The 17,989-nt window shown below is 39.1% G+C and overlaps 1 pseudogene; it reads left to right on the plus strand.

The window, feature by feature from the left end:
• The window catches only part of LOC108794616, a 24,820-nt pseudogene extending 7,060 nt beyond the window's left edge, over positions 1–17,760 (plus strand).
• Positions 17,761–17,989: the final 229 nt, after the last annotated feature.

The following is a 17,989-nucleotide window of genomic DNA, read 5'->3' on the forward strand; positions in this document are numbered from 1 at the left end:
CCCTCTCCTGTCCCCGTACTTACTCCGTCCTCCGACTCTCCCCCCGATGATCTGCGGCTCATTGGAGATCCATCCCTCTGAGATCCGGATGAGGCCCCGGAGGGAGACCGCGACAGGTCCGATCCCTCCAGCACATGCCGGGAGTGTGCCTCCGCTGTCGACCCTCCACGAGGAGTCCGGTGCTCCGGAAGCGTCATCTTGTGCGCCTGGGTCCCCTGTGGGTCATCCGTGCCAAAGAACGATTTTATCGTCTTTGGCGGGTTTTTTTTTCGGCTTCTGTGACTGCCGTGTTTTGGAGGACCGGCGAGGTCCATATTTGCCCATGTCGGCTAACTAATGGGGCTGTAAGGCTGCAAGTTTAGACTGTCCCGGACGGAGCTCCTAGATCGTGCGTCTGGTTCAGGCGGCCATCAAACCACGCCCCCCGTGAACAGCCCTTTTAACAGCCCAGAATGTGTCAAGAGCTTCACACGATAAATAAATCTTATTGGACACCAGAAGACCAACACAGGAGAAAAAGCTTTTTAATGCTCTGAATATGAAAATCACTTCATACAATAGATAAATCTGTTTGGACACCAGATAAATTACCAAGGAGAGAAGTCCTATCCATATTCTGAATGTTATACATTTCAGATTATAGAAATATCTGTTTTTGTCTGTTAGGCTGTTCATAAACACAAATCTCACCAAAGACACACTGGGGATGTTTTTTTTTAGGAAGTAGAGGTTGTTGACTTAGCAGTGAGTATGTTCAAGTAAACAAGGTGAAGTTCTGTTCACTTTGAATACCCAATCATGTGCAAGGGAGATTAAAAACAATTCAGAATTTTTGCTTTTACTTAATTGAATAATAGAATTGATCAGATCTGTCCCTCATTCACTGAGCTGAACTGAACATATGCTTAGCAGAGATAACGTTCACATTCTCAGAATTTTAGGTGATTTTGTATTCTACTCATTTATTTTTTTCTAGCCCTATACACAATATTTTGTTTTTTTTTACGCTTTCTTTGTTTTTTTAAACTAGTGTGAGCTTTCTGTGTGTCTCTCAGCTTCCACTCCTCTCTTACCTGTGTTCCCTTTTTAACAGGAAGGGCTGTAGGGGAAGTATCATTATAGATGAGCTAAGATATAAAAATAGTCTTACTGGCAGGATTGTATAATATGCAATTATTTTCTATAATCCTATATATTTACCTATAAAAAAAATGTCCAAATTGAATAAACTTTTTCCATACCATTAATCATGCCATCCAAGCTTATGAAATGAATGTAAAATATTTAGCTATTGTTTATGGTCAAGGCTAAAAAAAAATGTTTGTTTATGATTTTTATTTCTTTTTGTTGTGAAATTTACATTTTGCCTTTAGTTATTTTCGAATGTTAAGTGTAGCCAGGAGGTAAAGCTCCTGCTACCTTTACATATGTGATGTCTATACAGAGTTTAGATGCTCAAGCAGTAATTTATATACAAAAATGTAAATGTCAGAGCAGTGACTCTTACATTTTGTTTCTTCCCTGTGGATCAGTTGGAAGTTTTAGCCAGACAGAGAGGTGGAATTTATCAAAACTGAAGCAAGCAAAATCTGAAGCAGTTGCTCATAGTAACCAATCAGCTTCTCTCTTCAGTCTGTTCAGTTAAGATTTGAAAATGAAAGAGAGACGCTGATTGGTTGCAGTGCATCTGTTGCAGATTTTGTCTGCTCCACTTTTGATAAATTCCCCTCAGAGTTTATAAAAATGAATATTTGATGTTGTGCTCTATCTATTGACAACTTGTAATTTTGCTTTGATAAAACATGGTCATTGATTCATCATTTATTGTAATTTGTTATTAACTCTTGATTAAAAAAATAAAGATTTTTTGATGGAACCTAAAGAATGTACACTGAGTGGCCAGATTATTATGACCACCCATCAGTACTTCGTTGGGCCACGAGATAACTCCATGAGATCACTTTGTTGGGCCGCCTCGTGACTCCACGAGATGTTGAAAGGTGATGCAAGGAAACTGACACTGCACTGTTGCCCTTCTGTTGTCTTGTACCAGTCTTGCCACTCTTCGTTCTGCCCCAACATTGACTAGTCGCTGACGGCCACAATTCACACGTTCAGACCCAGATTTTCAGCTGACAGTCCAGTCTTTAAACACTTTAACAATGAGCCCCTCTTGAACATTTAACGAATTCAGCTGTTTTGCTGATACTCGCTCCATGGCTCTGAGCGCCAGCAATCATCCCACGTTCAAAGGCTGTTAAATCGCGTTGTTTCCCCGTATCTTCAGAAACAAATCACTTCTACTGTCGTGGTAAACAACCTGCTTCCCTATTTATAATGGTCTGGCCCTCTAGCAACTTCAGTGCGAAATTATAGCCAATTATAGCTAATTTGCCTACAAATGTCAGGTAGTCATAATAAACTGGCCACTCAGTGTATATCTTCTGCTTGCATGCATCACATGTCGTCTTCATTTAATTTAACTCCTTAGTGGCACAGCTTCAGAAACTTTTTTCACTTCTAGGGACCGGAGCAATTTTGCTTAATCATAGGTTACATCTTCCTCATGCATTGCACCTCCACATATTATATACCATTTTTAAAGGACAAAATGGGGTTTACGTTAATGTGACATATGCGTATAGAAATTCTTATTTGTTTTCTTAAAAATAGAAATTTGATTTAAAAAAAAAACAATTTTTCCCAGTTTTAGTAACAATAATGTGTACATAATTAGTGTAGCTAAATGAAAGTAATTGATAATAAATTCTTATATTTCTACAGTTTTTCGGGGTATATCATATATCTGGGATTTCCAGTTTATTTTGGGAGTTATAGAGGTCCCACAATACAAGTAAATGGAATACATATTTAGAGTAGAACAATTTTAGAATGTGGTATTTTTGTTTACTATCATTAATAGCCTCCCCTGCACTATTTTTATTATATTTTTTTAATTAAACTTTTTATTTTACTTTGTTTCACCTTTTTTCTTTTTTCAATTTTCTTTTTTTTTCTTTTTAAATGTTACTTTTTAAAACTAGGAGAAACTAAGGGGTTATTTTTTATTTACAGGGCTTTGATGCTTAGTATGTCTAAGTAAAATACAATATTCTGCTCAGAGATAGTTTGTATCAGTTTGTAAACACACACAGCCAGGTAGCAGTTTACACAACGCAGTGAACTGCTGCCGGCTCTGTGACTGTAATCACAACGAGCAGCTCTCACTGTGATCACAGAAATGTGATCAACTAATCTGCTGTTGGTCGGTCTGCCTCGCACCCCAAGGGACCCATGAACAGCAGCAACTCAATGAGCGTTAGTCCCTTTAGGTCCAGCGCTCATTGTACCGCATGATGAGGAACAGAGCAAACATGATAATCCCATCATCAGTCAGGAAGAGGTTAAAGTACATTTGTGGAATGTTGTCTGCTCTAGACTCTGTATAGGTTTTGAATTGGATAATATACAAACATTTTACAACATCACCATACGATGCTGGAATTTTACTCTTGTATGTAAGGTCATGAGAGAATTAATGAAAACCAACATCAGAATAGATGAGCATTGGACAGAATAATATGGGACTATATGCCGGAAATTTGCATATGAAAATGAAATAATTAGTTGCAACCAACATGGATTAATGAAAGGCTGTTCTTGTCAAACCAATCTACTGACATTCTACGAGTAAGAAATAATTAATTCAGACAGAGGAATACCAGTAGACGTGGTGCATCTTGACGTTGCTAAAGCATTTGATGGAGAACTTAACAAATTTTTAATCCACAAACTAAGGTCTGTTGCTTTGGATGAAATCGTATGTACATGGGTGGAAAACTAGCTGAGCGGTTGGATCCAGAGTAGTAAAAAATGGTTCATTTTCTAATTGGGCAACAGTTGTGAGTGGGATGCCCCAGTGATCAGTCTTGGGACCAATCATTTTTATTTTGATTTATAAACGATATAGAGAATGGAATAAACTGTTCAATCTTGGTTTTTGCGGATGATACAATACTGTGTAGGGCAGTTAATTCTCAACAAGACATAAATTCACTCCAACTGGAACTCAATAAAACTGATGCCTGGACAGCAAGAGGGCAGCTGCAATTGCATATAGAAAAGTACAAAGTTATGTACATGGGAGCCAAGAACGTGTGTGCAAACTACTACCTAGGGGGTGCTGCACTGGGGACAGACAGACAGACATGAAGAAAAACCTGTGAGTCCTCATAGATCATATATTCAGCAATAGCATGCAATGCCAAGCAGATGCCAGCAAAGCAAGCAAGATACTATCTGGTATTCAAAGAGGAATACATCTGTGAAGTTAAGAAGGAGTTCAGAGAAGGGCTACAAATTAATAAAGGGGATGGAAGGCTTGAGTTATGTAGATCACCTCTAGAAATTAAACCTTTTCTCCTTAGAAAAGAGGCTCCTAAGAGAGGACATAACTGCAATTTCAAAATCATTAATTGAGACCGCAGTACTGGGAATAAAATGTTTAGACCAAGAACTCTTTTGAAGACAAATAGATACAACAAGAGGTTAGAAGAGAGGAGGTTTAATCATAGACTGCGTAAGGGGCATTTTTTTTACTGTGAGAATAGTAAAAATGTGGAATTCCCTTCCACAATCAGTAGTAACCTCTGGTAACATTGATAAATTCAAGAAAAATCTTGACAAGTTTCTTACTTCACAAAATATAGAAAGATTTGGGGAGAATTAAAAGACTAATAAATACAGAGAAATGCATACACACTCACAAATAGGTTGAACTGGATGGACCTTTATTCTAGCTTACCGACTATGTAACTTTGTAGCCAGGGGAAGCAACTTATATGAGGTGGGTAATATAAATGACACATAATGCCCTCATCAAATTCTGTATCTCTTTCTATTGTAGACAAGCTCAGTGTCTGTATGGCTTAGGCAATATTCCTTTTAGAATAGTGTTTATTCTCTGGGGGCTCCTCTCCATGCATCCTCCGATACGTTCAGTCTGGTATTAGCATGGTGGTGGAAACACATATAATAGACCTCAGGCAATGCGGAAACAACCCAATGAGCCAGTAGAAGATAGCACTTATTATTTAGTTAACTGTATGTGTATACAATAACTAATTTGGCATGTGTTCACTTAAGTAAATGCAGAAAGATTGAACCAGTCTTAAAAAAAAATGGAAGGTGATGTCTTGTCCAAGTACTTCTTATACAATCTGACTTGTTATCTTAGGAATAGATGATCCTATAAGTCTTAATTTTAGGTTTTAGGAATTATGGGGAATGCCGAGTGGGCAAAATCTTGTTAAAATATTGCCAGGATGGTAACATTAATCATCACAGCTTCTTCACATTAAATTTTTTCACGAAAGCTTCTGTATGCTCAAGTAAAGCTATCACATGACCATAAACATATAGAATGTATGACAAGATTTTGCCTACTCTGCATTCCCCATAAATCTACCCAGAAGGAATAAGGGGGTAAGGGGAGTATAACATCTAACTTTTTGCTTTACACTTATCTTTTATATAGTCCATTGCCATAGCATTTTCTACAGAGAAAATGGCTGCTCTCTATTCCTCAGGATCTAGGAGGAAGGAGGGTGATATCGCCCTTGCCTAGGCACATCAAGCTGAAGATGGGGGTATGCTAAGTATAAAATCAAACTTTTTAAAATAATTAATTTGTATACGAGGAGGAGCCCCAAACAGTTAAGCAGACCTTATATTCTGCAGACCTTTACATTCTATATGTTCATGATAATGTGATACACATTACATGAGCATACAGAAGCTTTCCTGAAAAAATACATTTGAAAAAAACTGATTATTAATGGTGCAATGCAGACAATATTTTAAAGATTTTTGTGTAAAAAGGATTACAATAATTTGGTGCTATTTTTGGATATAGAATATAAATTAATAAATACATTTTCCCACCATTGTCACTGAGAGCGAAGGTTTTGGAAAATCTAAAATGAGACATCTATCAACAGAACAGGTATAGAGGTGAGGGGAATTATTTCAGTGGGGACGCTTGTTCCTGATAATTAGATACAAGGGGAGTACACTTCCTCTGGAGAGAATTGTACAGTTTTCATGTTGTGTTTGAAGGAAAGGAAGTGAAGGGAAATCTCCCCAATGGCAAATAATACATTAAGACAGGTTGTAATACTTTTTTTGACTTTACCCACATTTAAAAAAAAGATTTTGTTATAGATATTTTAACAGTCCCTTTTGCAAATAATGATACAATGATAGTGTCACCTGTTCATGCTAATGATGAGAGACAACTCCCATTCATTTACAATTAAGGTGCCCTCCTATTGTCCTCCCTGTACATATTAGAATGTCAATGAACTTGTCCTGATTGTGATAATAATGGAGAGCTGAAACAAAGAGCAGCAGAAACTCTCCAATTACAATGTAAACATTCCTTTTGTGAAGTAGATCTCACCTTTTCAGCCAATGAAGATCCAGCACATGTAGGTGAATGGGGGTGAAATGAATATAAGGTGAGGCTGGGCTCAGTCAGTTACAAGAACTGCTGGTCAAGAGAACAAGAAACTTCTATAGGACAACATTCTACATTATACCAGGTAGGTGCACTCTGTGTGATTGTAGACTTGCATTTTACATTTTTTGTTCCTTTGAACCTTGAACTGAGAGATATGTTGGTTGCAGGTGGAGTATATCTTGGTGCTCTTCTTAAATGGTTTAGAAATTCTACTCAATTTGGGAAACGCATAATGCCAGTTGGCAAAGAAATAACATAGAATCATTGCATCTCTCATATTATTTACCCAGTTTGACATTATTTGATATCAATTTCTATTATTTCTATAAAATCCAGTCCATGAGCCCTTCTGCAAGTGATTGTAGATTTCTGTCAGATGACTCTGAGGTACATAAAATACTACCTTCAGAACAAATTGAAAGTGTGTCTATAGCCAAACCTCTTTTTAATTTTGATAGCTTCAGTAAGTATCAGAACTCCTGATGAAATGTTCCTGCTATCTGGAGCTCTGGTATAGAGATTTCTATTCACTTCCCCACTCGGTGGCCTTGTGGGAAATCTGGGCCTGCTTGCCCTTCCCCTTGCCCTGGTGACAAATTTTTACCAGTAGGGAAGTGAAGGAACTCTCTAATTGCAACAGAGACAGAAGTATCTTTTTAAGACAGAGAAATGCTAGGATCCCTTTGAGCTTTGTATTAGTGTCTGTTTCTCTGTTGCTTATTTCCCCTCACTTCCTGTCTCTGAAACCATTGTCACCAGAAATGAAAGTAAGGGAAAATCATTTGACCAAAGAGCAGGAAAACCTGGCGAGGGGTCATTTCATTCAACAAAATTTTTTTCCGTTAGATTAAATTACCAATGAGAGAAGTCCTATCCATATTCTGAAGGTTATACATTTCATATTATAGAAATATCTGATTTTATCTGTTGAAGGTGAAGCTCTATTCACTTTGAATACCCAATCATGTGCAAGGGAGATTAAAAACAATTCAGAATTTTTGCTTTTACCTAATTGAATAATAGAATTGATCAGATCAGCTCTGATCAGCTCATTCACTGAGCTGAACTGAACATATAAATTGCAGAGATAACATTCACATAGGAGAATTTTAGGTGATTTTATATTCTGCTCATTAATTTTCTCTAGGCCTATGCACAATATTTCCTTTTTTCGCAACTTTCTTTTATTTTGTATTAGTGTAAATATAGACTATATATAGATATAGATATATACTGTATACACAGAACATATAAATAGACTTAATATATGTAAAGTAAATCTGATTATTCCTTTGTTTAGATATTGAGCTTTTTAACTGGCTTTTATAGAGGAGCTAAGATATGGTAAATAATCGTACTGCCTGGATTTAACATTATGCAATTATTTTCTATAAAACTGTATATTTGCCTTCAGTTATTTTGAATGTTAACGATGTAGCCAGGAGGTGAAGTTCCAACTACTTTTGCATATTTTTGTGCATATCTGCTCCAAATTTCTTCGGCTCCACTTTTAATAAATTCCCTTCAGAGTGTATGTAAGTGGATATCTAGTGTTGTGCTCTATCTATTGACAACTTGTATTTTATTTTGATAAAACATTGTCATTGATTCATCATTTATTGTAATCTATTTTTAACTCTTGATTAAAAAAATAAAGATTTTTTTTTTAAAGGAACCTAATAAATATATATCTTCTGCTTGCATGCATCACATGTCTGCTTAACTTAATGTAACCCCTTAGTGACACAGCTTCAGAAACTTCTAGAGACAGGAGCAATTTTGCCATTTTTGCTATGTGTTTGTTGAAGCATAATTTACATCTTCCTCGTGCATTGCACCTCCACATATTTTATACCATGGGGTTTATATTAACGTGACAAATGCGTATAGAAGTTCTTAATGTTTTTCTAAAAAATAGAAAAAAAAAACCCACACACTTTTCCCAGTTTTGGCAACAATGATGTGTACATAATTAGTGTAGCTAACTGAAAGTAATTGATAATAAATTCATATATTTCCCACAGGGAACATTTTAAACGCTTTTACCACTCATCAGTTTAGTGCTATAAGTGATTGATGGCCCTAGAATTATTGCTCTCAGTCCGACGTTCGCGGCGATATGTAACATGTGTAGCGCAATTGTCATCCTTGCACGTAGGCGGCGCACCGACGTGTGTTTGAGTGTGTATGTGCGTGCATGTGGGGGGCGGGGCACTAAAAAAATTTTTTTTGCATTTTTTTAAATGTTTAAACACTTTTTTTCTTACACTTACCCTATTGCTATTACATAGGGGGCTAACAAGCCCCCTATGTAATAGCAGATAGGGTGTGACAGGTCCTCTTTATGGAGATATCAGGGGTCTTTCAGACCCCTAATGTCACCTAAGGATCCCAAAGAAGCTGAGGAAGCAGAGAGCTGCTTCCCCAGCTTCATCTACTGGCTCTAAGAGCTGGAGACTGTAACGAGTGACACCAGAAGTGATGTAATACACATCACTTCCGGGTCCATTGATCGGAGGAGAGATTAGCAGGTGGAAGCCACTGAATCTCTCTCCAATCATTGTGGGGAAACCTGCCAAGCCACTCCAGGGCACCGCACTGGGACAGCGGTGCCCACGGAAGCCATCGGCAGCCGTGGCGGGGGTAGGGGAGGGCTCCGCACGGTACAAATGATCCAGCGTCTGTACAGAAACCAGATCACTTGTACATTAACAGCAATCGCCTGCTGTTTGAAAGAGGTACCAAAACACGGCAACTGCAGCAGCCATGTTCTTGTTTTAACCACTTCTGTGGGCCACTGTCCAACACGTTTTGCGGCCTGGAAGTAGTTAAACATTTTTTTCACTTTGTTTACGCTTTTTCTTTTCTCTTACAATTTTCAAACGTATTTTTTTTATTTTTTCATTTTATTTTTTAAACTAGCGGAAACTAAGGGATTATTTTTATATACAGGGCTTTGATACTTAGTGTGACGACATGGTCATCAGTTTTATGAGTTAAATGTGTATTGGTGTTGAGCTATGTTTGAGTACGTTATACTGTGTAACCTGGTTATGAAAAGACTGTCAGCACCACCCCTCGTTATCTCCCATTGTTCTCTGAAGGAGCTCAGGATAATGACATTCTGGCCAGACTCCTGCTATGGCTGTCTGGAGCTCGTTAGCAGGGGAAACCCTGTGGTGTTGAGCAGACCGATTGTGTAGGGAGGGCAGGGTGGATGTGATGGGATCTGATCTCATCACTTGCTGTATAAAAGTTTGTGCAGTTGCTCAATAAATCAGAGTTTGTTTACCCTACACTCGTGTCTCGACTAGTGACTGGGGAAACAGAGCTACAGATCAGCGGGTTGCAATATCTCCTCAGCAAGGAAGAATACAGGTCCGTCACACTTAGTATGTCTAAGTAAAATACAATAATCTCCTCAGAGATACTTTGTATTAGTTTGTAAACACACACAGCCAGGCACAGTTTATACAGCACAGTGAACTGCATCCGGCTGTGTGACTGTCACAGCGATCAGCTATCACTGCAATAACAGAAATGTGACCAACTAATCTGCTGTTGAGGGTCTGCCTCCAATCCCAAGGGACCCATCAATAGCAGTAACTCAATGAGCGTTAGTCCCTTTAGGTCCAGCGCTCATTGTACCGCATGACAGGATTATACCTTCACCTGTCATTAAGGAACAGAGCACACATGATAATCCCATCATCGGTCAGGAATGGGTTAAATCAGTGGCGTCACAATGGGGGTGCGGGGGGTGCGGCCCGCACCCGGGTGACACCAAAATGACTTGCAGTCATTTTGGTGTCACCCCCCTCTGAAAAGTCGGGCGCTTGGTCATGGACCGAACGCCCGATCGGGACTCCCCTGGGTTAAATTACATTTGTTGAATGTTGTCTGTTCTAGACTCTGTATAGGTGTTGAATTGGATAACACAAATATTTTACAACATTACCATATAATGCTGGAATTTTACTCTTGCATGTAAAGTCATAGGAGATTTTATGAACACCAACATCAAAATAGATGAGTATTGGACAGAATAATAAGAGACTATATGCTGGAATTTGCATATGAAAATGGAATAATAAGTTGCAACCAACATGGATTCATGAAAGACTGTTCTTGTCAAACCAATCTACTGACATTCTACGAGTAAGATAGAATTAATTTAGACAGAGGAATACCAGTAGACGTGGTGTATCTTGACTTTGTGAAAGCATTTGATAGAGGACTCAACAAATGTTTAAAGGAGAACTATGGGGTCAGGGCTTTTCCCCGTAGTTTTCCTAAGGGTAACGGAAGGACACAAACTAGCGTCCTCCCGTCACCCTAAGCTCAGTATACTGAGACGCCGCAGCTGGGATGGATCCCGACATTACTGTCGAGATCCACCCAGCTGCGTGAGTGACAGCTGGCTCTGCCTATCTAGAGGCATAGCCAGCTGTACCCGCCCCCTCCCCATTCGTTCCACCAGTCAGCGCTGGAGGATCGGACAGTGGAGGGGAGAATCCCTGCAGGGAGCTGTGAGTGACAGTCATGGCTCTCTGCAGGGATAGATCGAGAAGTGAGCGAGCGATGGTATGTGTTCGCTCACTTCCCAGTCTATTGAGCCGACCTGTGACAGTTTTATTGTCAAAGGTCGGCTAGAACTATGAGGCTGAATGATTTTCACTCGCCTTATAGTTCTCCTTTAATCCACAAACTAAGGTCTGTTGGTTTGGATGAAATCGTATGTACATGGGTGGAAAACTAGCTGAGCGGTTCGATTCAGAGTAGTAATAAATGGTTCATTTTTTAATTGGGCAAACATTGTGAGTGGGATGCCCCAGGGATCAGTCTTGGGACCAATCCTTTTCATTTTGATTTATAAACGATATAGAGAATGGAACAAACTGTTCAATCTTGGTTTTTGTGGATGATACAATACTGTGTAGGGCAGTTAATTCTCAACAAGACATAAATTCACTCCAACAGAAACTCAATAAAACTGAGGCCTGGACAGCAAGAGGGCAGACGCAATTTCATATAGAAAAGTACAAGGTTATGTACATGGGAGCCAAGAACGTGTGTGCAAACCACTACCTAGGGGGTGCTGCACTGGGGAAGTTGGACATGGAGAAAGACCTGTGAGTCCTCATAGATCATATATTCAGCAATAGCATGCAATTCCAAGCAGTGGCCAGCAAAGCAAGCAAGATACTATCTTGTATTAAAAGAGGATTACATCCGCAAAATTAAGAGGGAGTTCAGAGAAGGGCTACAAAATTAATAAAAGGGGATGGAAGGCCTGAGATGTAGATCACCTCTAGAGATTAAACTTATTTTCCTTAGAAAAGAGGCTCCTAAGAGGGGACCTAACTGCAATTTCAAAATCATTATAAGGGACCACAGTATTGGGAATAAAATGTTTGGACCAAGGACCCTTTTTTTTTAGGACAAAAGGTAGAACAAGAGGTTAGACGAGAGGATGTTTAATAATAAACTGTGTAAGGGGCATTTTATTTACTGTGAGAATAGTAAAAATGTGGAATTCCCTTCCACAGTAAGTAATAACCTCTGGTAGCATTGATAAATTCAAGAAAAATCTTGACGAGTTTCTTAGTTCACAAAATATAGAAAGATTTGGGGAGAACTAAAAGACAATTAAATACAGAGAAATGCATACACACTCACTTACATATAGGTTGAACTGGATGGACCTGTATTCTAGCTTACCGACTATGTAACTATGTAGGCAGGGGAAGCAACTTATATGGGCTGGGTAATGTAATGACACATAAAGCCCTGATCAAATTCTGTATCTCTTTCTATTGTGGACAAGCTCAGTGTCTGTCTGCTTAAGGCAATATTCTTTTTAGAATAGTGTTTATTCTTTGGAAGCCCCTCCCTATGCATCCTCAGATACGTTCACTCCGGTATCATCATGGTGGTGGAAACACATATAATAGACCTGCTTCCATGAGGAAACAACCCATTGAGCCATCCCAATATAGCACTTCCTTTTATTTAGTCAGTTAACAGTATGTGTCTAGAGTAACTAATTTGGCATGTGCTCAAGTAAATGCAGAACGATTTAACAGTCTTAAAAATGGAAGGTGATGTCTTGTCAATGTATCTCTTGTATTATAAATCACCTGATAAAATGATTGCAAAAGGTAAGTAAAAATGAAAAAGTTAGATGTTATACGCACCTTACCCCATTATTCAGATGTGATATCACCATCCTTCTTGGTAGAATTATGGGCAATGCAGAGTAGGCAAAATCTTGTTATAATATTGCCAGCATGGTAATCATCACAGCTTCTTCACATTTCATTCTTTCATGGAAGCTACTGTATGCTCATGTAAATTACCATGAACATGAACATATAGAATGCATTACAAGATTTTGCCCACTCTGTATTCCCCATAAATCTACCCAGAAGGATGGTGATATTACATCCAAATAAGGGGGTAAGGGGAGTATAACATCAAACTTTTTCCTTTATAAATACCTTTTATATCGTCCATTGCCAAAGCATTTTCTAGATAGATTTTGGTTGCTTTGAATTTCTCAGGATCTTGGTGGAAGAAGGGTGATATCACCCTTGCCTAGGCACGTCAAGCAGAAGACAGGGGTTCGCTAGGAAAATAATCAAACTTTTAAAAAAAGTGATTCCTATAGTAGGGGCCCCAAACATTTAATGCAAACCTCATATTTTACAGATCTTTACATTCTATATGTTCATGGTAATGTGATAGCTTTACCTGAACTGAAGCTTTCGTAAAAAAATTAATGTGAAAAATCTGTGATGATTAATGTTGTCATGCTGGCAATACTTTTAAGATTTTTGTGTAAAAAGGATTACAATAATTTGGTATTATTTTTGGATACCGATTATAAATTATTTAATAAATATATTTTCTCACCATTGTCACTGAGACCGAAGTTTCTGGAAAATCTTAAACCAAACATCTATCAACAGAACAGGAATAGAGGTGAGAGGAATGTTTCAGTGGGGACTCTTGTTCCTGACAATTAGGCATTAGGGGAGTTCACTTACTCTGGAGAGAAATGTCCTCCTTTCATGTTGTGTTTGAAGGAAAGGAAGTGAAGGGAAATCTCCCCAATGGTACACAGACAGCAAATAATACATTAAGACAGGTTGTAATACTTTTTTTGACTTTACCCACATTTAAAAAAAAGATTTTGTTATAGATATTTTAACATCCCTTTTGCAAATGATGATACAATTATAGTGTTACCTGTTTATGTTAATGATGAGAGACAACTCCCATTCATTTACAATTAAGGTGCCCTCCTATTGTCCTCCCTTGTATTAGAATGTTAATTAACTTGTCCTGATTGTGATAATGATAGAGAGCTGAAACAAAGAACAACTGAAACTCTCCAATTACAATGTAAACATTCCTTTTGTGAAGTAGATCTCACCTTTTCAGCCAATGAAGATCCAGCACATGTAGGTGAATGGTGGTGAAATGAATATACGGTGAGGCTGGGCTCAGTCAGTTACAAGAACTGCTGGTCAAGATAACAAGAAACTTCTATAGGACAACATTCTACATTATACCAGGTAGGTGCACTCCATATGATTGTAGACTTGCATTTGACTTTTTTTGTTCCATTGAACCGTGAACTGAGAGATATGTAGGATGCAGGTGGAGTATATCTCAGTGCTCTTCTTAAATGGTTTAGATATTCTACTCAATTCAAGGCAACCGATAATGCGAGTTGGCAAATAAATAACATGATATCATTGTATCCCCCATAATGTTTACCCAGTTTGACATTATTTGATATCAAAGTCTCCTATTTCTATAAAATCCAGTCCATGAGCACTTCTGCAAGTGATTGTAGATTCCTGTCACATGACTCTGAGGTACATAAAAAAAACTACCTTCACAACAAGTTGAAAGTGTGTCTATAGCCAAACTTATTTTTAATTTTGATAGCTTGAGGAAGTATTAGAACTCTTGATTAAATTTTCCTGCTCTCTTGAGCTCTGTTATAGAGATTTCTATTCACTCGGAATTCCCTTGTGACCACTTTTTACCAGTAGGGAAGTGAGGGAACTCTCTAATTGCAACAGAGACAGAAGTATTTTTTTAAGACAGGGAAATGCTAGAATACCTTTGAGCTTTGTATTAGTGTCTGTTTCTCTGTTGCTGATTTCCCCTCACTTCCTGTCTCTGAAACCATTGTCACCAGAAATGAAAGTTAGGGAAAATCATTTGACCAAAGAGCAGTAAAACCTGGCAGGGGGTCATTTTATTCAACAATAATTGTTTTAGTTAGATTAAAGGTTAAAGTTTTCAGATTTTCTTCATTGTAATATCACAACTTTTTCACAAACAACTTTCTTTTTGTCTCTTCTCAATCTCTAACTAGAGAGAGCAAAATGTGACATAGAAAATGCTGCTGCTTCATTACAGCCAGTTAGGTGCAGGATTTATTAATGTGTCTGTATTCTGGAATTGACTAATGAAACAGCTCCACCAGCCCCCAGTACGGGAGACTCAGAGCCCAATAGAAACAACTGTAGTATATTGTTTTCCACAAGAAACAAAAAATGAAAATTTGTACAGTGGAGCTCATTTAGTACATGTACTTTTTATATAAATGAACCACCTGCCGTCCGGCCGTTGTAATTAAACGGCCGGACAATGGCTTCTTGAATGCGGGTGGGCGTTTTTAGATGACCCATCCCGCCCCGCTTGTGCCCGCCGCGGTGGCTGTTTACATACAAGCGTTCATGCGTCTGTAAAAATGCCCGATTGCTTGTAATATGCGTGCGGGTGTGGGCCCCCCCTCCGTCGCAGCCGCTGTTGGCGATCCTGAGCTCCGCTGTGCCCGGTGTGAGCCTGGGACCAGCACAGCAGCTCTGTGACCGGAGATCAAATGGAGGTCAGTACATGATCTACGTTTGATCTCCTCCTCCTCGTTGGAATGCAGGAAGTGATGTCTATTACATCACTTCCGCATTCCTCACTCTCCGTTACAGAAACCGTAGAGAAGCTGGTGAAGCAGATCTCTGCTTCATCAGCTTCTCTGGGGGGTCCTTAGGTGACATTAGGGGTCTTAAAGACCCCCTGATGTCTCCATAAAGAGGACCTGTCACTGCAAATTGGCTATCACATAGGGAGCTTGATTGCTCCGTATGTAATGGCAATAAAGTGAAGTGAAAAAAAAGGTTTTAAAAATGAAAGTTACATACATTGCGCCACACATGTTACATATTGCCGGATAACGTCGCAGTGAGAGCAATAATTCTAGGGCCATCAATCACTGATAACACTAAACTTATGAGCGGTAAAAGCACTGTGATCAAGGAGCTGATCTCCCGTCCTCTTCCTCCTGACGCCCTCCGAGCCGGTCCCGGGCCGCAGATGGGGCAGCGGATCCCGGGATTCAAGGTGAGGGGTCAGGGGAAACCGGTGGCGACGGCCGCGCGGTGGGGTCCGGAAAAACAAGCACATATAGGCAATCGGCGGGCTATGGATATTGGTCGGGTCTTTTCTGCCCGTGCGTGCCCGCTAGGGGGCGTGCGCGAGCAGAAAAAAAATGCCGTCTGGAGACGGCAACCCGCCAATGCTGAAGTGCCGTTCGTCCATTTTTTTACAACGGGTGGACGGCAAGTGGTTAAAGCTTGACATGTTCAGTGTCTATTTACCCAACGTGACCCCGTCTTTTATATTTTTCCAAAAAATTAGGTAATAATAAATGTTTTATAAGATAACTTAGGGAGAACAGGTTTTTTTTCAAAATGTTCGGTAATTTTCATTATATAGTATAAAAAAAAACCTTAGTCGTGATTAAATACGACCAAAGGAAAGCTCTATCTGTCCCCAAAAAATGGCATAAAATTCATTTCAGTACAGTGTTGCATGACGGAATAATTGTCAGTCAAATTACTGTGCTGAATACTGAAAAATGGCATGGACTGGAAGGAGGAATAAACACCCCGGTCAGCAAGTGGTTAAAGAAACCATGAGGCTTGTTAGAAACGTCTAGCCAGAAGACCATTGTATAAGAAGAAGCTGCATACAAACCTCTATGGCAGACATCATGTAAAATGTTTCCTTAGGTTGGTTAAATTCTCTTTATTTGTTATCATTATTCTATAATAGTTTATTTCTTTTTTTCAGGAATCCACCATACATTCTACAATTATCATTTAAGCAGTCTGAAAATATTCTACTGCTAAGGTGTTATTCATTAGCACATGATGAATCCCAGAGGAGACAAGCTATATGAATGCTCGGAGTGTGAGGGAAGCTTCATTTCAAAGTCACTTCTTACAGTTCACCAGAAGATTCATAATGAAGAGAAACCATTTGACAAGACACATCTTACTCAACACCAGGGGAGTCACACAGGAGAGAAGACATATAACAGGTTAGAATTCGAAGAGTGGTTCACCGAAAATAAAGCTCTAACTCAACACCCAATGATTCACAAAGGAGACAAGCCATTTAGATGTTCAGAATGTGACAAGTGCTTCACACGGAAGTATGCTCTTACTGTTCACCAGAGGACTCACACTGGAGAGAGACTATTTAAATGTTCAGAATGTGAAAAGAGCTTCACGACTAAGAGATATCTTACTGTTCACCAGAATAGTCACACTGGAGAGAAGCCATTTCCATGTTCAGAATGTGACAAGTGCTTCACAACTAAGGGACATCTTACTGTTCACCAGATGACTCACACTGGAGAGAAGCCATTTCCATGTTCAGAATGTGACAAGTGCTTCACAACTAAGGGACATCTTACTGTTCACCAGATGACTCACACTGGAGAGAAGCCATTTCCATGTTCAGAATGTGACAAGTGCTTCACACGCAAGGATGGTCTTACTGTTCACCAGAGGACTCATACTGGAGATACAAAATTTAAATGTTCAGAATGTAAAAAGAGCTTCACAACTAAGAGACATCTTACAGAACACCAAAGGATTCACACTGGAGAGAAGCCATTTCCATGTTCAGAATGTGAAAAGAGCTTTGCAACTAAGGGAAATCTTACTCAACACCAGAGGACTCACACTGGAGAGAAGCCATTTCAATGTTCAGAATGTGACAAGTGCTTTGCACAAAAGAAGCATCTTATTCGGCACCAGAAGATCCACACAAGAGAGAAACAATATTGATGTTCATAATGTGACAAATGTTTCACCTTAAAGTCACATCTTAATGTTCACCAGTGGATTCACACTGGAGAGAAACTATTTTAATCTTCCAAATGTGACAAGATCAACTGACAAAAGAAACGTCTTACAGAGCTATTCACAAAAGGGTGAAGAGTTTTCGGAAGGAAGGAGAAGTGAACAATCAAGGTCAAAAGAGCTGATTTTGGAAGTTCCCCAATTCAGCTCACTTTCCAGTTCAGCTATGTTGTCCTAGATTGTTGACTTCTCCTGCCTTCTCCAAACTCTTCATCCTTTTGTGAATAGTCCTGTGAAT

This window comes from Nanorana parkeri, unplaced genomic scaffold (assembly GCF_000935625.1).
Source record: "Nanorana parkeri isolate BGI_ZX_2015 unplaced genomic scaffold, ASM93562v1 scaffold874, whole genome shotgun sequence".
Classification (NCBI taxonomy): Eukaryota; Metazoa; Chordata; class Amphibia; order Anura; family Dicroglossidae; genus Nanorana; species Nanorana parkeri.